The sequence below is a fragment of the Callorhinus ursinus genome, unplaced genomic scaffold (assembly GCF_003265705.2).
Source record: "Callorhinus ursinus isolate GAN/ISIS: 27379988/994484 unplaced genomic scaffold, GSC_fseal_2.0 scaffold2, whole genome shotgun sequence".
NCBI lineage: Eukaryota > Metazoa > Chordata > Mammalia > Carnivora > Otariidae > Callorhinus > Callorhinus ursinus.
In genome coordinates this window covers 9,896,129-9,908,391 of record NW_027397064.1, presented here as the reverse complement: position 1 = coordinate 9,908,391, position 12,263 = coordinate 9,896,129, and the positions used below count along the sequence as shown (strand labels likewise).

General features: G+C 39.2%; 1 long non-coding RNA gene across 4 annotated transcripts in view; it reads right to left on the bottom strand.

Annotated features, from left to right (window-relative positions):
* The window catches only part of LOC112837880 (uncharacterized), a 39,632-nt gene that overhangs the window by 11,319 nt on the left and 16,050 nt on the right, over positions 1-12,263 (bottom strand). For 2 of the 4 annotated variants that reach the window (XR_012373944.1, XR_012373938.1), the window contains exon 4: positions 2,124-2,963. The exons of 1 other annotated variant lie outside the window; for it this stretch is intronic. This is a non-coding gene — a long non-coding RNA (uncharacterized lncRNA). Of the gene's footprint in view, positions 1-2,123; positions 2,964-12,263 lie in introns of those variants that run through there. One more of the 4 variants, XR_012373943.1, reaches the window with a different exon arrangement.

The following is a 12,263-nucleotide window of genomic DNA, read 5'->3' as shown; positions in this document are numbered from 1 at the left end:
CATTGTTCTCAGGAAGACGCACGACAAACAGTTCCCCAGGGTGACCCCAAAGGGGATGAAAAATAGCTTCTTTCATCAATCTGGGCACATTTCTCTTCTTTAAGGTAAAAGTGTTTATTCTAATAGTTTAGTCTAGGTACGGCACGGTAGGGAATGAAAAAAATCTCTTCTATCCATCGTAGGTTCTCCAGGTGGGGTTCTGTAAATTAGGCTGGCTGAAGACAGATTAACAAGAGAAAGCAAACAGAAGTGAATTTTGTGCATCGTGTGTAAACATGGGAGCACTCAGCCCTGAGGAACCTAAAGCTGGGTGGGAACCTGGGCTTATATACCGTGGTAGGCTAGACAAGGGAAAAGGGGTCTTGGCTCCTGGGAGGGGAGACAAGTTATGGTAAGGCAATGAGGAAAAGTATGCTAAACGAGGACGAAAGTTTAGTGACATTTATTATATGGTGCCTCTCCACCGATAGGAGCTGTTAAGAAACCTTCTCTTCCCAGGAAAGGAGAGGAAGACGTCTCTACTGATGCAAATTTCCTTTACAAAAGGCAACTGGTGCCCTGTTTTTAAAGATGTTCCTTCTTCTGCTGGTTCTCAAAATGATCCATCTGCCAAAGATGCAATGTTTTGGGGGTGGTAGATCCTGGTGCCTTCCAGTACTTTCCAGTTTCCAAACCTACGTCAATTTTAAACCAGTCATTTTCACCATGGATGAGGTTCTAAGCTGAAGCTTAAACTGGCCTCATCCATAGTCAGGGACGTAAAATCTGGAATCTGGAATCTGTTCACTTGCAGATGATGATAACAGAACCTACAGGCCCACTCACACAGATGTTATTACTCCATACAAGATAAAGTTACTCAATTACTTAGGAATTCCTAGGTACTTAAGCAAACATAAAGTATCTATTAGCTCTATTTATACCCTGTTACTGCACCTGCTGCAGAGAGCTTTATGGATACTCCCAGGAATTAGTGGGGGCGGAGGGGAGGAAACATCTTCTATCCCCCAGTAAGCGAAAACCACAATAGAAACAATTTAAATGTTTCCTCTTATCCAAAGAATGTCCCATGCAGTACTGTAGAAAATAAGTAGGACAATATTGTCAGTTTGGGAAGCGAGAGGGAGAGAAATGACAAAAATTGGGGAGTAGAAGAGACACTGTGCTTCATACCAGATATGCCGAGATTCAGAATCATGGGATGTTAGACAGTTGTAAAGATTACTCAGCGCCACCTTTCGTCTGGCAGATAAGGAAGCTGAGCCATAGAGAAGGAGCGTGTACATGGATACCCGGTTGATTTGGTAGAGCCAGAAGGAAGGAGAACTGCCACATTTCCAGCTCATTCTCTGTTAAGCTCTGGCCACTGGATGCACCCTGCAGCCTCATCCTGCCTTGCTAATGTGGGTCAGGTCCAAATCCACGTGTTGGTCAGAAATGCTTCTACTTGTACTAACAGCCTTTCACTCCTGAGCTTTGAGAGCCAATTTCTATGGTACCTGCTGGCCCTGGCGGCTCACCTTTCTTCAAGCCTTTGGTGGTACAATGTAAAGGCATCAGAATCGCTTCACAACAGGAGACAGTCCGGTTTGCAATTCCTTTCCTAAGCTGAGTTAATGGCTAAGCTCCTGTGGGATATGGAACAACTGAAATCCTATTATTTAGTGATCAGAAATGGCCCTAGTCCTAGTTTCTCATTTCCTTTGAAGGAGCCAACATGCTTTTCCTCTTTCTTCATTTTTATATAATACAAACTATAGGGATTGTTTTATGTTGGCGAGATCTTTTATAGGCAAAAAAAAAAAAAGATTTTTTTAGATAGAAAATATTTGCAGCTGTTTAAAACGCAAGCAAATTTGAATGAGAGCCTTGTGCCGCTTTGCAAACTACTTAAAATAGATGAGCTAAAAAGACATAATGGAAAGAATGAGCTTGTAACGGATCAGGGACTTTTGAATTTCTTGTATCAGGTTAGGAAATGGATCAATCAATATAAAACTACACACATAAAAACCAGAAAGGTAGTTCATATGGCTTATTATCTGAGTAACAGTAAGTCACAAAACAGTATCATACAATATCAAAATGAAAGGTATTTTTTAAAAATCAGCTTTATTCACTGAGGTATGGTTACAAACAATAAAATTCATGTATTTAATAAAGTTTGATGACCTTTGACAAATACATACATTTGTGTAACCATTGTTCCCGCCATGACAGTCAAGAGATGAAACATTTTCATCAGCCAATAGTTCCTCTCATGTTCCTCTAAGAATAAGTTGCAGACATAATGATCTTTTATTTCCTAAATATTTGTTTATGTTTCCTAAAAACATGGATTCTCCTGCTTGACCATGGGACAAGGATCAAAATCAGGAAATTAACACTGAAACGATATTAATATCTTACCTATAAGACCTTTTTAAGACTTTGTCAGTTGTCCCCACGATGTCTTATTTTATATAGCAAAACAGTCCAAAATTTGAATTCAGACATCTTGTCTCTTCCATCTCATGGGATCTGGGACATTTCCCCGAGACTTTCTTTCTCATGAGATTGGTATTTTTGAAGAGTACAGGTCAGTTATTCTGCAGACTGTTCCCCCACTCATGTTCCTCACGACTAGATTCAGATTATGCACTCTGGGCAGGAATACCACAGGAGTGATGCCAGGTTCTCAGAGTAGCCTAGCAGGAGACACATGCTGTTGATTAGTCCCATTGCTGCAAGCTTATCTTTGGTCATTTGCTTAAGTTGGTGTCCACCACAGTTTTCCACTGTAAAGTAACTGGTTTGCCCTTCCCAGTGAAAGAGTATTTGGGGGGAATATTCCTTGAGGTCTACCATATGACTCAGCAACTATACTCATGAATATTCTTCTCCAAAAACTGTAAAATCTCGACTGACCAGAGTCAATAAAATGGAAGTTGTTCCTTGCTGGACTGTTGGTTGCTCCCTACAACCTAGGGAAAAGAGAAGATTTAAACAATGTTTTAAGGCTGGCATCCAGAATTTATCCCTCTAAAAGGATATTCTAGGGTCTACCTGAGGTTCTGAGGGCTGGTCTTGAACGCTAGCATCTACCGTAGCTGGCCATTAGCATGGATGTTTTGATACTTCAGTCTTCAAGGGTTAACTCAGCTATGATGATTTTTTGTGCTTAGAAAATCAGGAAAGCTTATATATTTTAGTGAGAGTTAAAAAAAAGTGTTAAAAAAGTCCCATTTCCTATTTAAACTTGAATAAAAACTTTCAGATTAATCAAAATTCTCTAGTGTATAAGGAGGTCCTGTTCCATCTTTGACAAATACATTCCTAATACATAGTACTTATTCCATATTTGATTTTTTATGCTTTTCCACATATATGTGAGACTGTATTAATGGACCATTTGATTTTTACCACAATAATTTCTCTTGTCATTTAACCTTTGGGGTTAACTGTTTTTAAATGAACATTCCTGGCATCAAATCATGTGGTAATTAATGGGCAGGAATTATGTTCAGTCTCTAAAATCATCTTCTAGAATATTTATTTATTTTATTGTTTCTTTAGAAGAAGTGTGGGAAAATGTGCTACACATATTTCTCAAAGCTAGGCTGTTACCACTTTAAAAAAACACAAAACGCCTGGATTCTAAATGCTTACTCATCGCTGGGAAAGCTTTCACAGCTTTACATTTACAGAAGTGCTGGGCCCTCCAGTTCCAGATAGTCTTCATTTTATGTTTTGTTAAATAGGAAATGAATACTTGAGAGGATATACGTCTGAGCATGAAGTCTGACTGAGAGTCTGTAGCTTCCTGTTCATTGACATCCACTGACAGATTAGTAGAAGGAGAGCAAAACTTTCTTCCTCAAACAAAATCAGATGTGGAGAACAGAGAAGCAGCAGTGAACTGGGGTGTGTCTGGATGCTTATTTGGCATTCTCATCCTTCATGCCCGTCCTTGACTCCCACGTTGCCTATGAATTGCTCTCTCATTGGCACTTCCCCAGGCCTTGACCAACCCACCATTGTCCTGTGGTATGCTTAGGCCCCACTAAACCAAGGACTCTAGTTCTTATTTGTATCTAGGACACCTAGGTAAGTTCCTGAGACATGTCAGGCAGTTGAATGGGCAACTGAATGTTTCAGAGGTTTGATTAATATCACATAACATTTTATAGGCAGAAAGAGACTTAAAATAATTTAGCACAGTGCAACTTTTTATGGAAGACGAAAGCAACTCCTTGTATTTAAGTGACTTGCCAACTATTTAGAAGATAAAATAGAACTGGAACTCATCTGATACTTTTTCCAATGCAGTATGCATACATAAATTTGATTCTTATAGGATTGGACAAAAACAAATTAGAGAGAATGTAGAGACTTCTCTCCCCATATTCTTTACTTAATGTTGATATAGCTGAGGTCCCTGGAAATTCACCTTTTGAGACTAACAGCCTTGAAGGTCAGAATGAATGACTGTGACAGAAAACCTCTGTCAACCTTCATGTCCAAGCAGTGATCCCCAGAGGGTCATCCCCAGTGGAACCTGCTCCATTTAAATGACATTTTCCATTTTAGAATCAAGTGCATAGATGAAACTCTGGTCATATTATTTCTGAATCTTTGTTCTCACTAGTCCCTCCACTTGGAATGCATTCTACCTATCGAAAACTTTCTGAGACATGGAGTGATCTGTAAATTTTTAAATGTTGAGTAAATAAGAAAGTTGCAGAAGGATGAGCATAGTATATAACAACACTCATGTAACTTTTTTCTCTACTTTTAGTTACATACAATAAAATGTACTCTTTTTGGTGTACAGTACTGTGAGTTTTGACAAATTCAGACAGTTATGTTACTACCACCACAATCAAGGTACAGCACGGTTTCATCACACACACCCCTAAATTTGCTTCTGCTACCTCTCAGTAGTCAGCCATTACTCTTACTCCCCCAAGCCCGTCCACACTCTGACGAGCACTGATCTACAGGCTGTCATTATAGCCTTCTCCAGAATGTCCTATCAATGGAATCAGAGAATGCAACCTTTTGAGACTGGCTTTCTTCACTCAACATAATGCCCTTGAGATGAACCAAGTCGTTGCTCATACCCAGTTATTTTTTCATTTTTAGGTAAGTCTTCCACCGCGTGGACAGATCTTGTTTTGTTTATCCATTTCCAAGTTGAGAGCCATTTAGGTTTATTTTCAGTGTTTGACACTTGTAAGTAAAGCTGCTGTTAAACACTGCACACAAGTTTTTGTGTGAACATGGATTTTCATTTCATTTAGGCAACAACCCAGAAATAGGACTACTGGGCCATATAGTAAGTACATATTTAACTTTATGAGAAACTGTCAAGCAGTTTTTCTGTAGGAGAGTTCCAGTTGTGCTACATCCTTGCCAGTACATGGCATTGTCAGGTGTTTCATTTTTTAGTCATTTTAATAGCTATAGTTATATTTCATTGTGGCTTAATTAGATTTTTTCTAACTACTAATAATTTGAACATCTTTTCAAGTGATTATCTGCCATTAGGATATCTTCTCTGGTGAAGCATTTGCTCAAATCTTTTGCCCATTAAAAAAAGTGGATTGTTCTCTTATTGTTGAATTTTGAGAGTTCTTTATATAATCTATATAAAAACCCTTTGTCAGAGATGCAATCTGCAAATACTTTCTCCTTTTCTTTTTCCATTCTTTTAAAGATACCTTCTGCAGAGCAAAAACTTTTAACGATGACGAAGGCTAATTAACCATTTTTTCTTCTATGGATCATTGCTATTTGCATCACGCCTAAGAATATTTTGACTAACCTATGTTGTCCTCAAAAAGTTTTATAGCATTATATGTTACATTTAGCTATGATCCATTTTGGATTTGTTTTTGTATTAAGATGTGACGTGTAAATTTTTAAACCACAAAAGTACCGCTAGATAAACATAAAATAAATGTGACAGATACACAGGGTCGGAGAGAAGACCATGGAATTGGGTAGGATTTACGAAGAAGTGTTCAACATGAACCATAACATTTTATTTCCTTAAAAATCATGAATCTTGGAGTTATGGGTATATGTAATTTTCCCTATTTCCCTAGCCTGAGTACAACTATAAAGGCTGGACATTACATAGAAAACAAATGTAAGACTCTGAAAGGTGAAGAGAGGAAGGCAGACTGGCTAGGGACCTCAGGTCTCCAGGAATGAAATGGTGCTAAGTTCCCTGGGTTTTCTTTCTTTCTGTCTCTTTCTGTTTCATATATATTCCAGAGAGATCCACAGTTACATTTGGGGACCTCAACACTCTGCTTAACAAATGATAGAAGAACTAAATAGAAAATCAGCAATGGTATAGAATTCAACACAAATAACTGACAGGACCTCACTGATATTTATAGAACCCTCCATGTGATGACATCAGAATACACATTCTTTCCAAGTACCAGTGGAACATATACCAAAATACATCATATCCTGGGCCACAAAAGAGAGCTCAAAACATTTTAAGAATTGAAATCATACAGTGTGTTTTCCAACCACAGTGGAATCCAACTAGAAATCAAACATGGAAAGATAACATGAAAATCTCTAAACACTTGAAAACTAAACAACACTACAAAATGATCCAAAGAGTCTGTCTCAAAGGAAATAAAAAGTTACATTGGCCTTAATAAAAATAAAAATAATACCACATATGGAAATTTGTCTCCATGAAGATTATATGATTTTCTATGTAGAAAATCCCAAGGGAAAAACAAATAGATAATCAATCAATTAATCAATCTCCCAGAACTAGCAAGTGTGTTTAGCAAGGACATAGGATACAAGATAAACTTACAACAATTAATTGTATTTCTATATACTAACAATGAACATGTGGACATTGATTAAAAATATAATCCGTTTTACAATTGCTTTAAAAAATGAATTACTTAGGTGTAAATTTAACGACACATGTATAGGACTTGTATGTAGAAAATATACACAATGCTGATGAAAGAAATCAGAGATCTACTTCTTTGAGAGACACACTGTGTGCATGGATTGAATACTCAACATCATGCTGATGTCGATTATCCCCAAATTTATATACAGTTTTAAGATAATTCCTATCAAAATCCCAGCAAGAATTTTTGTAGATATAGGCACGGTTATCCTAAGATGTATATGGAAAGGGAAGGAAACAGAATAGATAAAACAATTTTGAAAAAGAAGAATAAAGTGGGAGGAAGTGGCCAACCTAATTTTAAGATGTATTATGTAGCTCCAGGAATCATGATTGTTTGGTATGGGTGGAAGAGTACACTTACAGATCAGTGGAACAGAATAAAGAACCCAGAAGTAGGCCCACACGAATATGCCCAATTAAGGTTTGACAAGAGTGCAAACCACTTTAATGGAGGAGGAAATGTAGGCTTAATGGTGCTGGAGCACTGGGACATCCACAGGCAAAACTCTGAACCCCAACCTAAGTCTCAAACCTTCTAAAAAATTAACCCAAGGTGGATCACGGACCTAGTGTAAAATATAAAGCTATAAAACTTTTTGAAGAAAACAGAGGAGAAACACTTCAGGATCTACAGCTAGGCAAAACACAACAAAAGCACAATCCCTGAAACAAAAGCACAATCCCCGGAAAGAAAATAATTAATAAACTGGACTGCATAAAATTAAAAATTCCTTCTCCGCTGAAGACCCTGTTGAGAAAAAAGAAAAGCCACAGAGTGGGAGAAAATCTTTGCAAACCACATACCTGACAAAGAACTAGTATGTAGAATATACAAAGAGCTCTCAAAACTCAACAGTAGAACAATCAATGATCCAATGAAAGAATGTGCAAATGACAGGAAAGGACATTTCACAGAAGAGGATATACAGATGGCAAATAAGCATATAAAAAGATACTCAACATCATCAGTCATTAGTGCAAGGCAAATCAAAACCACAAGGAGATACCAGTAAATACCTACTAGAAGAGCTAAACTAAAAACTACTGAGAACACAAGATGCTGGCAAGGATTCAGAGTAATGGGGCACCTGGGTGGCTCAGTCGGTTAAGCGTCTGCCATCGGCTCAGGTCATGATCCTGGAGTCCCAGGATCGAGCTCCACATCTGGCTCCCTGCTCAGCGGGGAGTCTGCTTCTCCCTCTCCCTCTGCTCCTTCTCTCTCTCTCAAATGAATAAATAAAATCTTAAAAAAAAAAAGGATGGGGTAGAGTAACTTGATCGCTCATCAAACTACTGATTGAAATCTCATATGGGAGAGTCTTTCTGGGAAAGAGTTTGGCAGTATCTTAAAAAAGTAAACATGCTGCGATGCCTGGGTGGCTTAGTTGGTTAAGCATCTGACTCTTGATTTCAGTTCAGGTCATGATCTCAGGGTCCTGGTATATATCCCTGCATCGTGCTCCGCGCTCAGTGCACAATCTGCTTGAGATTCTCTCTCTCTCTCTCCCTCTGCCCCTTACCCCTCTCTCTGCTTGTGCTCTCTCGCTCTCTCTAAATAAATAAATAAATAAGATCTTAAAAAAGAATTAAACATGCAATGACTACAACCCAGTGATCATACTCCTGGGTCTTCATCCCAAAGAAATAAAGACTTATGTTCACACAAAATCCTGTATGTGAAAGATGGAAGCACTAATAATGTTTATTAATAACAGCCCCAAACTGGAAACAGTCCAGATGTCCTTCAATGGATGAAGGGCTACATAAGCCGCGTACCATGGAAGATTATTCAGCAACAACAGAAAAAGAACCCACTAGCACACGGAACAGCTTGGATGAATCTCCAGGAAGTTAAGTTGACTGAAAAAGCAAATCCCCAAAGGTTACATATTGTCTGCTTCCATTTCTATGACATTGGTGACATGATGAAAGTATGGAGACAGAGAACAGATGAATGGGTTCCAGGTGTTAAGGAGAGGTCAGAGTGGGAAAGATGGTTAGTGTGGTTATAATGCACACCATCAGGGATCCTTGGAGTGATGGAAATGTTCCATATCTTGACTGTATCAATGTCAGTATCTTAGCTGCGATATTGTAGGATAGTTTTGCAAGATATTATGGGGTGAAACTGGGTAAAGCTCACAAGGGAGCCTTGTCTTATTTCTTATAACTGCACGGGAATCTACAATATCTCAAGATAAAATGTTTAATTAGAAAAGTGAATTTGAAGCAAAAATGGCAACGTTAGTATTTATAAAAATAGTACATGAGTGCTTATTACATAATTTTCTGTATTTTTTTATGTTGGAAGTTCCTTTATTTGAAAAAAAAAGTGCGTTGAGACTCAGTCACAGGTCACCCATACTGAAGGCTGCTGTCAGTTAGAATTATAGGAATTGCTCTTTCTCCCTGACTCTGTGGGGATAGAATCAGAATGGGAGCATCTCACGTCTAGCACAGTCTATCCATCTTTCTATATACCTCCTCTCATACCGCTGCATTGAGTCCAGTGCCTTGAATACAATTGTTATTCTTATTGGTACTGTTAACATGATACATTTACCTGGGTTCTAGGGTTCTCTATTAAAAGGAAAGAAAAAAAAAAAACCCACACAGTTTGAGTCTTCATTCTGCAAAGAAAACAAAACAGGCCAAAACAAACACAATAGAAGTATAGAAATTAAAGGAAATCATAGGTATTCCAAAGGACTCGCAGTGTGTTTTTTTTTTTTTTAAGCAGTTTCTTTACCCAAGAGGACAAAATACGGTTTGTGGAGTGGAAATTCTGTTTTTGTTCCTTTGAGGCTGGCTTCTCTCTCTTTGTATCATTCTGAATGCCTTCGGCGTCAAGTAGCAGATGCTGAACTTAACCAGCTGAAACAGTGAGACCCTGTCTTGGTTCGCAGGCCTGGAGAGTGGGTATGGTGTGGTCAGGGCGGCTGAATCTATAGGTGTAGTCTCAGTTCCCCAGGCTCTGCCACCCTTGTGGGCTAACATTGAGAAGTTCTGGGCCTCATATCCTCGGTGACTGTCTGGAGAAAGAAGGGAAAGACCTTGTTTTCTCCTCAGAGTGAGGAGACTTCAGGAAAGCTCTCTTTTTACCTGGGCTGCTCACTGGGCGTTGCCAAACCAGCTGCTGACAGTAGGGTTGGCATTCTGAAGATGGAGGCTATCTCCCTATCAACCCTCACTCAGCTGCCATTTATTTATGCCTTTCTCTTTCTGCAAATTTATTCGGTTTTAGTTCTATTAATGGGGTGGTACCAGGAGTTTAAAATTCTGGACTGATTTGAATTTAAGAGAAGAGAGGAACTTTCTTCTACATGTTTTCTGCTCATGATGATATAGGCTAAAAGGCTAGGGCCAGATGGGGCATGTTACCCACTAAACATCACAAGGAGGGATCCCTAAGCTTGGGGAGAGAGGACAGGTGGAGTTCTGCTTCCAAGTGGATAAAAAGCCAGAGAATGCCTGGCAGGTGACAAGAAGCCAGGGGCCTGTCACTCTGTGGCAGTCCCTTAGTGGCTTGGGTGAAGTTGGTGAGTTTCCCTAAGAGCAGACTTTCCCTAAGAGGCCAGAAAGACTCCACCAAGATCCTCGGGGGCAAGCCCAGATACAGTAGTGCATATGGGTATGTGTTTTTAAAAGCACAAAGGTTAAAGGTACGTCCAGGGAGAACAGGAAACCAGCCAGGAAGATAGCTGGGAGCATCATGTGCTCCTGTTTTAAGATTTAAAGAGGCTGGTTAGGGTCCTGCATCTTGAAGCAACAAGATATTCAAGGTCTGTGTGTCCGCTAATGGACATCTTAGTTCCACGTGGTCTCCTTGGATTTGCAGGATCAGTGTTAGTTTAAAGCTCCACTGCATTTCACTAAATGAGGCCCTTTTTGTAATTAAGGAAAAAACAGCTACATAATTCAAAATGAACTTGGGAACTTGGATTAAAAGCAGAAAACAGAGAGAAAACCCAGTGAAGGCTAGTGACAATATTGTTAACAGTCTGCCTCTAATATTAAGAGATTATTTTCTCTAATTATCTCTTTCATGTATTTGGAATAGCTTGAGATATTTATGGGATTGGCCTGGTAAAGATTTAGTGGTGATATAAAGTACTGTGAGCTCTGGAAATTTAAAAAAGAGAGAGAAATGGAATTGGGGCATAGAAAAAAATCATTTTTTTTCTCTCTTCTCCTCTCCAAAAATTTCTAGGAGAACACATGAGAAACTATTAATAGTGCCCGTTTCTGAGGAATGGAGCTGGAGGTTGGGCAGGTAGGGAAAGGAAATTTTTTCACTACCACTCTGTGAGGTAGGCATTTTTTCATTCACTATGAGCTTAAATGACTATTGCAATTTGTAGAAATTAAGTAAAATAGAAAGAAGGGAAAAGCGTTTATTAAGTGTATTCTGAGTTTACGGAGAAAGTTAGGACTGGAATTTTCAATTCTCAGTTCTGTTATGATCCTGTTTTTGTCTTCCCTGTGAAGAATTCATGTTTGAATTATCCTGGGCAGCCTCATTCAGGAGAGGAGGATTGTAGGCAACTGATTTAAATAACAATAAAGAACTAAGATTCTAGACTGTACCCTGTGTAAAGATGCTTCATGTACTAAATATCACCATAAGAGACACTTTAAAAAAATTTTTTTATTGTTATGTTAATCACCATACATCACATCATTAGTTTTTGATGTAGTGTTCCATGATTCATTGTTTGTGCATAACACCCAGCACTCCACGCAGAACGTGCCCTCTTTAATACCCATCACCAGGCTAACCCACCCCCCCACCCCCTCACCTCTAGAACCCTCAGTTTGTCTTTCAGAGTCCATCGAGAGACACTTTTTTTTTAAAGATTTTATTTATTTATTTGAGAAAGAGCAAGCTAGAGAGAGAGAGAGAGAGCGCGCGAGAAAGCGAGAGAGCGCACAAGCAGGCGGAGGGGCAGAGGGAGAAGCAGACTCCCTGCTGAGCAGGGAGCCTGATGAGGGGTTAGGTCCCAGGACCCCAGGATCCCATGACCGGAGCGCAAGGCAGATGCTCAACTGACTGAGCCACCCAGGCACCCCCACCGTAAGAGACTCTTAACTGTAGGAAACAAACGGAGGGTTGCTGGAGGGGAGGTAGGTGGGGGGAATGGTGTTAACTGGGGGATGGGCATTAAGGAGGGCCCATGATGTAATGAGGACTGTTACATGCAACCGATGAATCCCTGAACTCTACCTCTGAAACTAATAATACACTGTATGTTAATTGGATTTAAATAGAATAAAATTAAAAATAATTAAATTAATAAATATCACCATGAAGTCTCCGCTAAGC